The sequence below is a fragment of the Camelina sativa genome, chromosome 18 (genome assembly GCF_000633955.1).
Source record: "Camelina sativa cultivar DH55 chromosome 18, Cs, whole genome shotgun sequence".
Classification (NCBI taxonomy): domain Eukaryota; kingdom Viridiplantae; phylum Streptophyta; class Magnoliopsida; order Brassicales; family Brassicaceae; genus Camelina; species Camelina sativa.
In genome coordinates, this window is record NC_025702.1 from 11,904,480 (window position 1) to 11,916,930 (window position 12,451).

Here is a 12,451-nt window from a genome sequence, read left to right on the forward strand (position 1 = left end):
TTTGCTTCCTTAACTACTGATTACCTAATTGACCCCCTTATTATATTTGATTAGTTATTGAATTATGTAGTAATAAACAACTTTTTAAATTAAGTCGAATCTTTTACGTTTCTAACATTTTATCAGGATTCTTCCTGATTTCTTTTTGGTTGATTTATAAACAAAACATAGTTGAGTAGGGACGTTTTACCAGTCCCGTCTCAAATAAATGTTAGACCCTAGATGAACTGAATTTTTTGGACCCTTGACACAAGAAATAATTTTGTTTGTTTGTTTGGTTCCCTTTATTCAAGGGGTTTTTTTACAAATTTTGGTATGGTCCCTGGGCTTTCGCCCCTCTCGCCGCCCTCATGAGCCGGGACTGCGTTTTACCCGACCAATTAATAATTATATATTTATGGAAATCTCAAATCTGTATTATCATTATTATACTAGTTTGTACATATTTGTTTTTTCTATTCTTCAATAATTAAATTCCTAGATTTTTTTTTATTTTTTATTTAAAAGTATTTTTAAAAGTTTTCAATGCATTTTTTACTAATTATTGATGATGAATAGAAACTTCAAAATTTTATTATTATTATAATTGGTTAAGGGTTATAGAAAAAAAAAAGAAAAAGAAAATTGTTCATAAAAAATGCATCTATAGTTAATTTTCTCAGTATGTGAATTAAATAAATTAGATTAATAGGAATAGAGGGAATAGATTAAGGTTTTCGTTGGTCCAGTTTCTAAGTAAATTTTCTAGAAGACCTGGTTCATTTCCTTTTATACGTGTAAATTATTTTTTTGTCGGCTTTATAAATGTGATATATATCATACAAAACAATTTTTTCAAATGAGTTGTAATGCATGTTTGTATTTCACAATAATAATCTATGACAGAAATAATTTTTGAACATATTGTTTTGCATTATTTAAAGCTCTATCGGATGGACTTCTTTAACTTTGAGGTCATAATCTATTTGGTTAGCCTTAGTTTTCGGTCAACAAGTAAAAAAAGCAAAGAAAAACAATCTATATATAGTGAAACTGAAATTTTAGTGTAAAATCAAATTTCTTTTGAAAAGTATAGATGAAAACGGAAGTAAATTTTATTTTGTGTTTCACGTTTTGCTAGCTCGCTTTATGAATTTAGCATTGTTGTTAGTTTTTTATGTATATTTTTTTTTGAAGCATGATAATATAATCGATGAGTGCACATGTTTAAAACAATACCTCAACAAAAAAGCTGAGATTATATATGCTAGTTTCATGTACGTATGACCACTACATTATATGCGAAATCTAAAAATGGAGATGAGAGAGAAGCTAATGCATGTGGACTGAAGAGAGAAACAAAGCAAAAACGGTGGTACAATGCTTAGACCATCTCCATTGGTTATACTGTGAATGTCTTAAGCAATCTTATTAATATAAATTTAAAAACATTATAGACATCCCTCAAGACATTTTCTAACCTCATTTCTTAATTGGTTTTATTTCTTTTACAATTTCTCATTTAGTCTAACTAAAGATACATAACTTAAATTACCATTGTAGATGCTTTTATAAGTTATAACTAGATTATGATCCGTGTGGGACAAGTTTCTATTTTTTTTTTGTTAATGTACTAATTTAATATTAATTTTATTAATGTATTATTTTGTAAATTCTAGCGCAGTATACCGCACAACAATTTTGTTTAATACAAAGTGTTGTAAAAATAGTAAAATGATAGTATCATATTAATGATAAATTATTTTTTTAGTATGATCAATTCAACATTGTCATGTCATATAACTCGTCTTGCAATATAATCGTTTGTATTATTTTGAATTTTTTAAAAAAATATTCATAATTTTAATTTTTTACATTAAGTTAGATATATCAATTATAATATTTTAAACTTCTTAAAAGTTTAAAATTTACTACATCCCGTTAAATTACACAGTTCAACTGAAAACCCGAATTAAACTCGCGATATACAGTGGAACTATGTTTGTTTAACACAATCTTAAGTAAGCTTGACATATATTGGTGTTGCTAAAAAGATTAAAATGAAAATTTAATCTGTATTGAAGTATCAGATTAATTATTTATTAATTTTTATTATTATTATTGATTCAAAAATTTGTCCATCATATATATAATTAGTCATGCAATATAAATTTTCTGTGTTATTTAAAATTTTTCATATTTTTAATTTTCATAATTTTAAACCTTTATATTAATTGAGTAATCTATGTTCGTTTAAAAAAATTCAAATCACAAAATATGCAGAAAAATATATTTTTATTACCTTTATGTATTATATGATGATTCAAAACAATTAAAAACAAATTCAAACTAAGATGATAGGAGAACAAAAATTTTGAATATGGAGTAAAGCTTCTAAATAAGTATATTAATTTTAGAACATTATATTATATTATATATATATACTAGTTGGTGACCCGCTCCATGCGCGGGATTTTATTTTTTTGCTTTATATTTTGTGTTACTTATTTTTTTTGGTTTGTTGTGTTGTTTTTATAAAATGTTGATTTTGTTGTGAATTATAACTAGAATACACTTATATGTGTTTTGTAATATTTTGTAAAGTGAACAAGAAAAAATAAAGTGAAAGAGAGGGAGTAGCTGCCACGAGAGAGTGAAAGAAATTAGAACTATTTCTTTTGATCAAAGACAACTTATGTATTTTACTCTTCTTACACAACTCATTAATTATAGTGTACTACAAAAGACATGAGTCACACACTTATTCACTTGGTAATGACAAGTGGTAAGTTATGCAATATCACATGAACAAGTGTCATGACATGTGTCTTGTGATGGATTAATACAATTATATTTTATAATACTCTCCCTTGATTATCCATCACCATTGACGAATTACGTACTACCTCATTAAAAACTTTGTCACGGAAAAACCCATTGGGATAAAAAACCATGACAAAGAAAAAAAGAGTATAGTAACGTAATCTCCCCCTCGAAAAGATATGTATAATCTTTTTTCGTAAATTTCAGAGATGACGCATTCCAATACTGTGAATATGCTTTCTGAATGTGGTAGTCGGAAGCGCCTTTGTGAATAGATAATGCAGGGTGATAGTACGACACAGACTCGAGAGATCAATGGATTCTCGAAGAATAAGTCACAGCTTTGAGTTCTATTATCTTTGTATCAATGGATCAAAGAGTAAGAGAATTCGAAGACTTGGAACAAGAGAAACTTCTCTTTTATTAAAATTCTTTAAACGGCTGCCGTTCACGTTACAAGAAAAATAGTACTATATGTCTCCGCAAACACAAAACCCTCGTGGGAACTTGTCGAGCAAGTAAGAACTACACCGACTTAAGAGAAACCCAATAATAAATAATAAAGCCCAACAAAAATAATAAAATAAATACAGAGTAAAGTCTAGCAAAATCCACACACATACACCAAGTACCATCTTTCTTGGGAATAAGCAAGGCTGGCACTGCACACGGACTAAGGCTTTCTCGCAAATAACCTTTAGCAAGAAGGTCCTCTACTTGCTTACGAAGTTCATCATGCTCCATCGGGCTCATACGATAGTGAGGTCGATTCGGCAAAACCGTATTGGGCACCAAGTCAATACAATGCTGGATATCACGCATTGGTGGCAATCCCTCTGGTAACTCACTAGGAAAAACATCCTTGAACTCGTTCAGGAAAGCATGAAACGCAATAGGTGTAGTCTCCGTCACCGATGGAGAGTCTGGTTTCAAAATCAGAAGATACGTTAATTCAGCATGTTCAACTTCATAGAAAATATGAGCTTTTGAAACCAATAACGTGGCCTTAGGAGTAGTAGCTGGATTCGTGGATTCCTCAATATCGTGACTAGCAACAAGAGGTTCGGAGGCAGACCGTGACGGTACCAAAGTAATACGCTTTCCCTCATAGGTGAAAGAATGTGTATTAGCAAAGCCATCATGTGTCGTTCGACGATCATACTGCCAAGGTCTCCCTAACAAGAGATGACACGCATCCATAGGAACAACATCACACAACACCAAGTCTTTATAGTTTGAACCCATGGAAAAAGGAACCCAACATCGTTTAGACACGCGCATGTTAGATTTAGACGTAAGCCATGCAATTTGATACGGAGTAGGATGAGACTTTGTAAACAAGCCCAATTTTGTCACTGATTCCTCGGAAATCACGTTGGTGCAACTGCCAGAGTCAATGATTATTCTACAAACTTTTCCCCGAATGGTACAAGTAGAGTGAAAAATGTTAGTACGAAGCCATGATTCTTCAACACCGTGTGGAATCATGAACGTAGTCCCTGTATCACCAAGTACTTCTTCTGTAGTCTCATCAGGCTCATTGTCGTCTAAATAATCATCATAAATAGGTGCATCACTTGCGAACAGGCCGCGACGTTGGAGAGTGGGACAACTCGCTTGACGATGACCTTGTTCCCCACACTTAAAACACTTAGAAACCGGTGTTCGCGTCTGTCATGACATACTACTATTCTCGTGAAAATCATTGTGTCGCACAGGTTCACTAGATTTGATTTCCCTGTTTCAGTGGAAGAACCCAAACGCAAACGAGATGAATTCCAAGAAGATGATTGCCCACGAGCTTGCTGCTCAATTAATAAAGCATGTTGATGTGCTTCCGAAACCGTCATGGGATTAAACTGTAGTAGAGTGTGCTGAATTTGTAAACGAAGACCACCAATAAAACGCGACACTCTCTGCTCTTCGTTCTCTGTTAATGAATTTCTAACCAATAAAGAAAAAAAATCTGATGCATACTCATCAACAGACTTCGAACCTTGTCTCAAATTGTGAAGTCGTGTGTACAAGGTGCGTATGTAATTATAAGGCAAAAAGGCCTTTCGCATCAACCTTTTCAGCTTTTCCCACGAAACAATACGATCCTTGCCTGCCCTTGCACGTGATTCCTTAGTTTGCTGCCACCACGCCGATGCTCTGCCTCAGAACCATGTTGCCACAAGAGATACACACATCTTATCAGGAACTTCTTTGAACGCCAGCAATTCTTCCGTTGTGTTAAGCCAATCGAGAAACTCATCTGGTTGTAGCCCTCCAGTAAATTCAGGTATCTCAAGTCGAAAACCTGATTCCCACCGCCTATCTTCAAAACGTGGAGCTGCGATGATGTCACGATGTTGATGTCTCCGATCTGGTAAGTCACCAAGTGGTGCAAAAGGGTTATCTTCAACGTCCTCCTCGTCGTCAACCTCATCGAAGACTGGCTCTTCTTGTCTCCGCACACCCGGAACGTCACGCTGAGCTTGGAAGATAGCTCGTACTGCAGATTCAACAGTGGTTCACATGGTATCTCGAAAATTCTGTTGCATCTCAGCCATCATCTTTCAAAATTCATCGTTATGTTCATCGAGCTAGGTTTGAAGATTTTTCTTTGGAGGCATGATTAGGATCTTCGCCTCTGATACCAACTAATGCAGGGTGATAGTACGACACGAACTCCGGAGATCAATGGATTCTCGAAGAACAAGTCGCATCTTTGAGTTCTATTATCTTTGTATCAATGGATCAAAGAGTAAGAGAATCGAAGACTTGGAACAAGAGAAACTTCTATTTTATTAAAATTCTTTAAACGGCTGCCGTTCACGTTACAAGAAAAAGAGTACTTATATGTCTCCGCAAACACAAAACCCTCGTGGGAACTTGTCGAGCAAGTAACAACTACACCGACTTAAGAGAAACCCAATAATAAATAATAAAGCCCAACAAAACTAATAAAATAAATATAGAGTAAAGTGCAGAAAAAGAATTAGAAGATGTCGCTACATCAATAGATCTGCTGGATTGTCACATGAGCGGATGTACTGAACATCAACTTCCTTATTCTTCTCGAATTCTTGAGTGTAAGAAAAGAATATGTCTTGTTTTGTCGCTCTTTGTGTAGCTTCCTTTGATTTGGGCGACATATGGAACAAAGTCTTTAAACAGTGTTGTTGCCTTTTGGTTGCTTCTTGCTAATGGGTCTCAACAAGCATTAACTAGTTGATGCTGATCGAACCCGCAGTTCGAAGTTCTTCGCCAACATGTTACGAGGCTCCAGTCTTAGGTAGAGAACTATTGGTTGACGTTTGGGCATCATCCGAGCCATTAGGGATTCTCGATATGGCATATGAAGCACAACTATTTTGTCATGACTTGAATAAGTGACGACCAAAGTCTATCACTGAAACGTTGTGATGTCGTTGTTTTGCGATATATCTTTATATTATCCGATATAAATATTCCATCTGCAAAACCAACTAAACCAAACTTGGGGGTTCCAAAATACATTAAGCCCAAGTTAATCATACCTTTGCAATAGAAGATACGTTTTAACTCATCTCAAAATCTACTTATAGAAAATGAGTTATATGCTGCAAAGAGATTAGTAGAAAATGCTATGCACAGTATATAAAATATATAAATGCTCGTCAGCATTTATATATGATCTTATATGACTATATCTATATATATATATATGACCTCCTTTAGAAATGATTAGTATAACATCTATTTCAATAGATAGATGTTTAGTTTGGAATATCTTGAGACATATTTGTCTTTCTAAGATCTTTTATTCCAAATAACTCTTCAAGAGTTTTGATGATGTTCAAAATCATCACTGTTATAAGTTTTCGAAAACATAATTATGATATCATATATTTTTCAGGATAAGTTCTTCAAGCATCCCATAAAGCATATTTCAAGTCATTCATATAGCATCCATTTTGTTTGATAGGGTATTTTAACAAAACATGGCGCGACACACCATTTTGTTATATATCATTATACCCTTTGATGCTTGGACCATTAGTCCAAAAATTACTCGTCTTTCATACGAGTTTAATATAGACTTTGATGCTTGGACCATTGGCCAATATATATCTCTATATGCTCACAGAACAGAGAGTTATGATCCTCGTTAATCACATTTGCGCTATATCATTTTATTGTCGACATGTATGATTTTGGTACCATATTTCCCGTAATGACATGGTTAATCGAGATCTCTTTAATCATTATATAAATGATTTTATACATGTACCTGATTTTGTTATTTACCATATCAATCGGTTTCTTTACTTCTCTTGAGAAGTATCTTGCTCCTCTTTAAGAGTCTATGTGCTTCCCTCTGGGAGTCTGTTAGCTCTTCGTAAAGAGTCTATCTACTCCTCTTTATGAATTCATTTTCTCTTCTTTTGAGAGTATAATCCTCTTTTTAATTTGCTCATTTTTCTTTTCGAGGATTGTATTTATCTTAGGAACCAAAGTAGTCTATCACGTTTCTTATGTGTCATAGACTTGTATGTCATCCGTCAGATACATATTTTTATTCGAGCATTTCTAGATGGGATGTGAGATTTCTCATAACTACAAGTTCATATTCATTTATGTGAAGACCAATAATTATATGAAATCTCACCCATCAGCTTTTTGCATTTGGATTTGCAATATATATTTTGAATAGTGATCTGTTGAACTTTTGAACTTTCAAGTTCATATTCGTTAGATTCATTTGTTCAAAGATCCAAAACTATTCGATGATTATCCCATAATGACGGGGAACTTTTATCATCCAACTTGATGATTTGCAAATCTTGCAATACGCAAATCTCTTATAAGATGGCTCTATATAAATAGAGCGGAGACTCATCTCCCGCATCGATATATTTCATCCTCTTTGGATGATATTTTTATGTGGTGTAGAGGAGCATTTATAATATACATCACACACCCATAAGATTCAAAATGAGAAATATTTAATCTCCAACCATGAATATATAACATGGGAGAAATATTTCTTTCAAACTGTTGGCCTCATATATAATATTTATTACATACAAAACAAAGAGATTAAATCAACATGAATCGTTTTGCAATATCTTGGAGTTGCACTATGAACGATTCATCATAGCTCATTTCAAGATGAACATCACATATGTTCCACTTTATCACATGCGACATATATATGTGATAAACTAAATGATATGACTTCACCAAAGTTATATCGCTCTGGGGTGTCAAAATTCACCAAAGTTTATCGACTTATTGTCGATGTGGGATTCCTTTAGTTCTCCCCATCGAGATGATAACTTTTGGAGTTCATTCATCTCGAACTGAATCCCACTTTAGGATCAACAACATACCGTATTAGTTATGTCTATTATCGTAGATCCTTATAAGATGTGAGATTAGTATTATCCCCTCTCAAGATGATGACTTTTATGTCTGTTCACCTTGGACCGAATCTTATTATTAGATCGGTTATATTCGGGGTATAATTTGGAGATTTATTAAAGAAATCAAACCGTCATATATATACAATGAGCTTGTTAATCCAAAAGGATGGTGAATGGGCCAACATTATATGATTCTAGAGGCATAGCCTACTACAGAATCAAGGAGGAGGTATATAACCATCAACTCCATAAACAATAAATAGAAATTTAAATAAACTTAAATAACTTCAACATAAATTAGATGTTACCTGAAATATGAATGAAGTGCAGTGCTTACAACCTCTTGAAATGTGAACGGGGACATGCAATACTTTTGAAAGAACTTTTGTTCCTCTAAACAAATTCTCAATGATTTTTAATATCATTGATTTTCCGGGATGGCTTGACCGGTAACACTATGCTTAAAGCATTAAGGAATTTCATTTTTACTATCATTTTGCCATCTTTCTTTTTGCATGATATAATCATATACATGCGTGTCTCCAATATAGTCGATCTTGCGATACCATATTTATTTATATTCTCAACATAATAATATTATTAAGAGAAAATGTCTTTGAAACTTCATGAGTTTCTTTGAGACTTCAGAGAATACTAGACATCGATAATTATGAATCTGATGTCTTTGAAAGTCGAGAGACTAACTCATCTAGACCTTCTAATTACTTTTGCATTGTCTATGATATACTGACATGTGCTTCATATATTCTCATAAGAGAAATATATTTTTGATTTTAAAGACATTTCGTTGTCTTTAAATCTCATATAACCCATATAGTTACTTTTTACGAATAAAAAAAAATTAAATAAACAAACATATAAATGCAGAAAATAAAATAAGAGCTATAATCTTATATATAAGAATTTAATAGAAGTAATTTTTCTTTGATCGTAGAGTAGGCAGAGCCTATCATATATAACGATCAATCCGGGAAAGACAAAGCTTTTTGTTTGATCATGAATGAGGTAGAACCTCTATATGTATAACTATCAACCCAGAAATGACATAGTCCTTATATTTGATCGTATAGAAAGCAAAGTCAATCTTTCGGGAAAGGACATAGCCTTTTGTTAGATCGTAAAGGAGGGGTGAAGCCTACCATATCAAATGATCAATCCAAATATTATATAGCTTTATATATGATCGTAAAGGAGGTAGAGCCTACCATATATAATGATCTATCTATCCAGAAAAGACATAGCTTCTATTTGATTGTGAAGGAGGCAGAGGCTACCATATATCAAACAATCAATTCAGATATAACATAGCTATATATTTGATCGCAAAGGAGGTAAAACGATCAATCCAGAAAATGACATAACCTTTATATTTGATCATATTGGAGGCATAGCCTGCTATTTTTAACAATATTTCCGGAAAAGACATAGTCTTTTGTTAGATCTGGAAGGAGGCAAAGCCTATCATATAAAACGATCCATCCAAAATTGTATAGCTTTATATATGATCGTAAAGGAGGCAACGCCTATAACTTATGACGATCAATCCGGAAAAAAACATAATTTTACGATGTCTATAATATTCATGTTCTATAAACATAAATGGAAATAATATAAATTTACTTACCTCGTAAAAGCTCCAGCAGTAAAGACATCGTGCTGATAACGTGTTGTGAATTATAACTAGAATACACTTATATGTGTTTTGTAATATTTTGTAAAATGAACAAGAAAAAATAAAGTGAAAGAGAGGGAGGAGCAACCACCAGAGAGAGATTAGAACTATTTCTTTTGATCAAAGACAACTTATGTATTTTACTCTTCTTACACAACTCATTATTTATAGTGTACTACAAAAGACATGGGTCAAACACTTATTCACTTGGTAATGACAAGTGGTAAGTTATGTAATACTACACATGTTGACACATGTTTTCTGATCGATTAATCACAATTATATTTTATAATAAATTTTTAGTTTTTGGTGTTTTGTTGTATACGTTGCAATTTTGGTCCATGGAGCAATCTGATCAATTGACCTTATCCAAAAAGTTATAAAGTTTTATTCGATGCAATCAGTCACTTATATTCTACACTTCATTCGAAATGTTATAGTTGGTATGTTAACAATGTTGTATAGTGTGGTTAACTTTCCTCTATAATAACGTCACAGGTGATAAGTGTAAAGGTGAGAGAATCAAAAGCAACACATGCGATAAATTTCTAGCTCAAATCCAATGTTATTATTGTCATAGAAGTCCCCTGTTTTATAAATCTCACTAACGCTCATTTTGAAAAACTAAAAACAAACATTGCGACAAACCAAAAGAGAAGAAAATGAAGATGCAGAGTGCTTGGAACGTTTTCAAGGGCTCAGGTGCTCATTGCCTCCATCTTTTGATGATTCCTTCTGCAAATTCCTACCAATATAAGATTTGGTTATCATCATAACAATCCCACAATCTACTTTCATCTTCTTATAATCATATGATCAAACCATTTGGATTAATAAGAGATATTTACAGTTAATTGTGCAAACATGTTTCCATAAAACTTGGCTTCTTTTTTGTTGAACTCTTTCATATCTCCTTCAACCTTCTCTATTCCGGCTTCACTTAGCTTCCCTGTCATGTGAAAATAAATTAGCAAATACAATGTTGACTTTAGTGTATGAGAAGACATTGCAAAAAACTATCCACCTACTCAAAGCTAAATTGGATATAGATAAGAGGGGTATAAGACGAAGAGACAGAACCTGTTGTTGGGATCGATTTCAAGGGCCTTCTTGACATCAAACTCAGCCAAGTCTAAATCAGCCAACTCCATGTACGCTTGCGCTCTCCTGTAAACCTCACATATCAACGGCAGTTCATATTATTATATACCTTCTCGTATCTCTTGGACGCCATGGCATATTTGCCTGCTTTAAACTTGGAGTTTCCTTCTTCCTTCTTAGAATCAGCTTCTATTTTTTCTTCAGTGTTCATGTCCCACGATTCCCTTGCCTACAAACCCAATAACAACCAAGTGTTGGACTCTTATACTTCCTTACTAGCTGAATTGTGAACAACATAAGCATCTAAAACTACACTAACATTGTCATAAGTCACAAGATCAACCTCAAAGTACACAGTTGAGATTGGCAGCACCACAAACAATTCCTGTTTTGACTCATTAGAACCAAAGGCATACTCAAGTTCTACTGTCACCAATGCCACTTCACCCTTTTTCATCTTCATTACAGCTCTATCAAGTCCATCGACCACTTGCTCTGTTTAGGCACCCAGCAAATAAGTTACAATGACTAAGTAAACCAGGGAATTCTAGCGCATCCAAGTGGACATTTTTAAGAAAGTTTGGAAGAGTGTAGTTACCTTCATCTGTTTTGAACTCAAACAGTTCATCATTCTCACCATGACCTTTCTTCAGGAATACTGTTTCATCTTGAAGTTTCCCAATCAATTTAACTACAAGAAAGAAACAAATAAAAACCTTTTAAGAAACCATTATGCCAGGTTAAAACATCAGTGTGATAAAATCTGAAATGCAAACCTTTCACAACTGGCCCATCGTTAGGACGCTCATATCATTCCCATTCCTTTAAGATTGTCTTCAAATCAACCCACCACCCGTTGGTGAAGGCGGCCAGGTTTCAGCTCTGCAAAAGAAACGTAAGGAGTTCCCATGGTCCTCGCAATGTTTTTTTGGTCAGATTTGGAATTAGAGAATTGCGTTAGTGATATGGTAAATTATATAGGGATGTCAGAATTTATACAATAAGAATATTGTAGTAGTGGGGAAATAGTTTAATAAGAGGGAATCGAAACGAAATCATACCGTTCAGAATCCACGCCGTTACAATTACGTTGGAATCGTTGAGAACTCTTACAAAGCTGAAGATGGAGAAGTGTAGCGATTGGAATAGCACTTAATGCATCAAAAGGTGAGATGAAAAAACACAATGAAAATGAAGATTAAAAGCTAGAGAAGAGAAGAGGGAATCGAGCCATCATGTGATACGACGGAGAAGTCTAGACTTCGTCAATGATTTTTTATTTACATTAATATTTGTTAAATTAATAATTTTTATAAATTAATAAATTTATTCGGTTCCAAATTAGGACTAGTGTAATTTTGGACATAATTCAATAATATAATAAACTAATATTTTTTTTTTAAAATCCTTTATAAATAATTTATAGAAAATCTTCTATAAATTAATACTTGTTAAATTAATA

The 12,451-nt window shown here is 33.3% G+C and overlaps 1 long non-coding RNA gene across 3 annotated transcripts; it reads right to left on the bottom strand.

Moving 5' to 3' along the window:
* On the bottom strand, positions 10,413-12,237 carry LOC104761215. Of its 3 annotated transcripts, none has more exons than XR_763110.2 (6): positions 11,766-12,237; positions 11,588-11,680; positions 11,309-11,484; positions 10,969-11,218; positions 10,737-10,837; positions 10,413-10,633 (listed from the first exon to the last, which is right to left on the bottom strand). It is a non-coding gene; the product is annotated as an uncharacterized LOC104761215 (long non-coding RNA). The 3 variants fall into 3 exon arrangements; XR_002036457.1 differs by having other exon boundaries at positions 10,414-10,623; positions 11,333-11,484; positions 11,766-12,236; XR_763109.2 differs by having other exon boundaries at positions 10,414-10,633; positions 11,333-11,484; positions 11,766-12,236.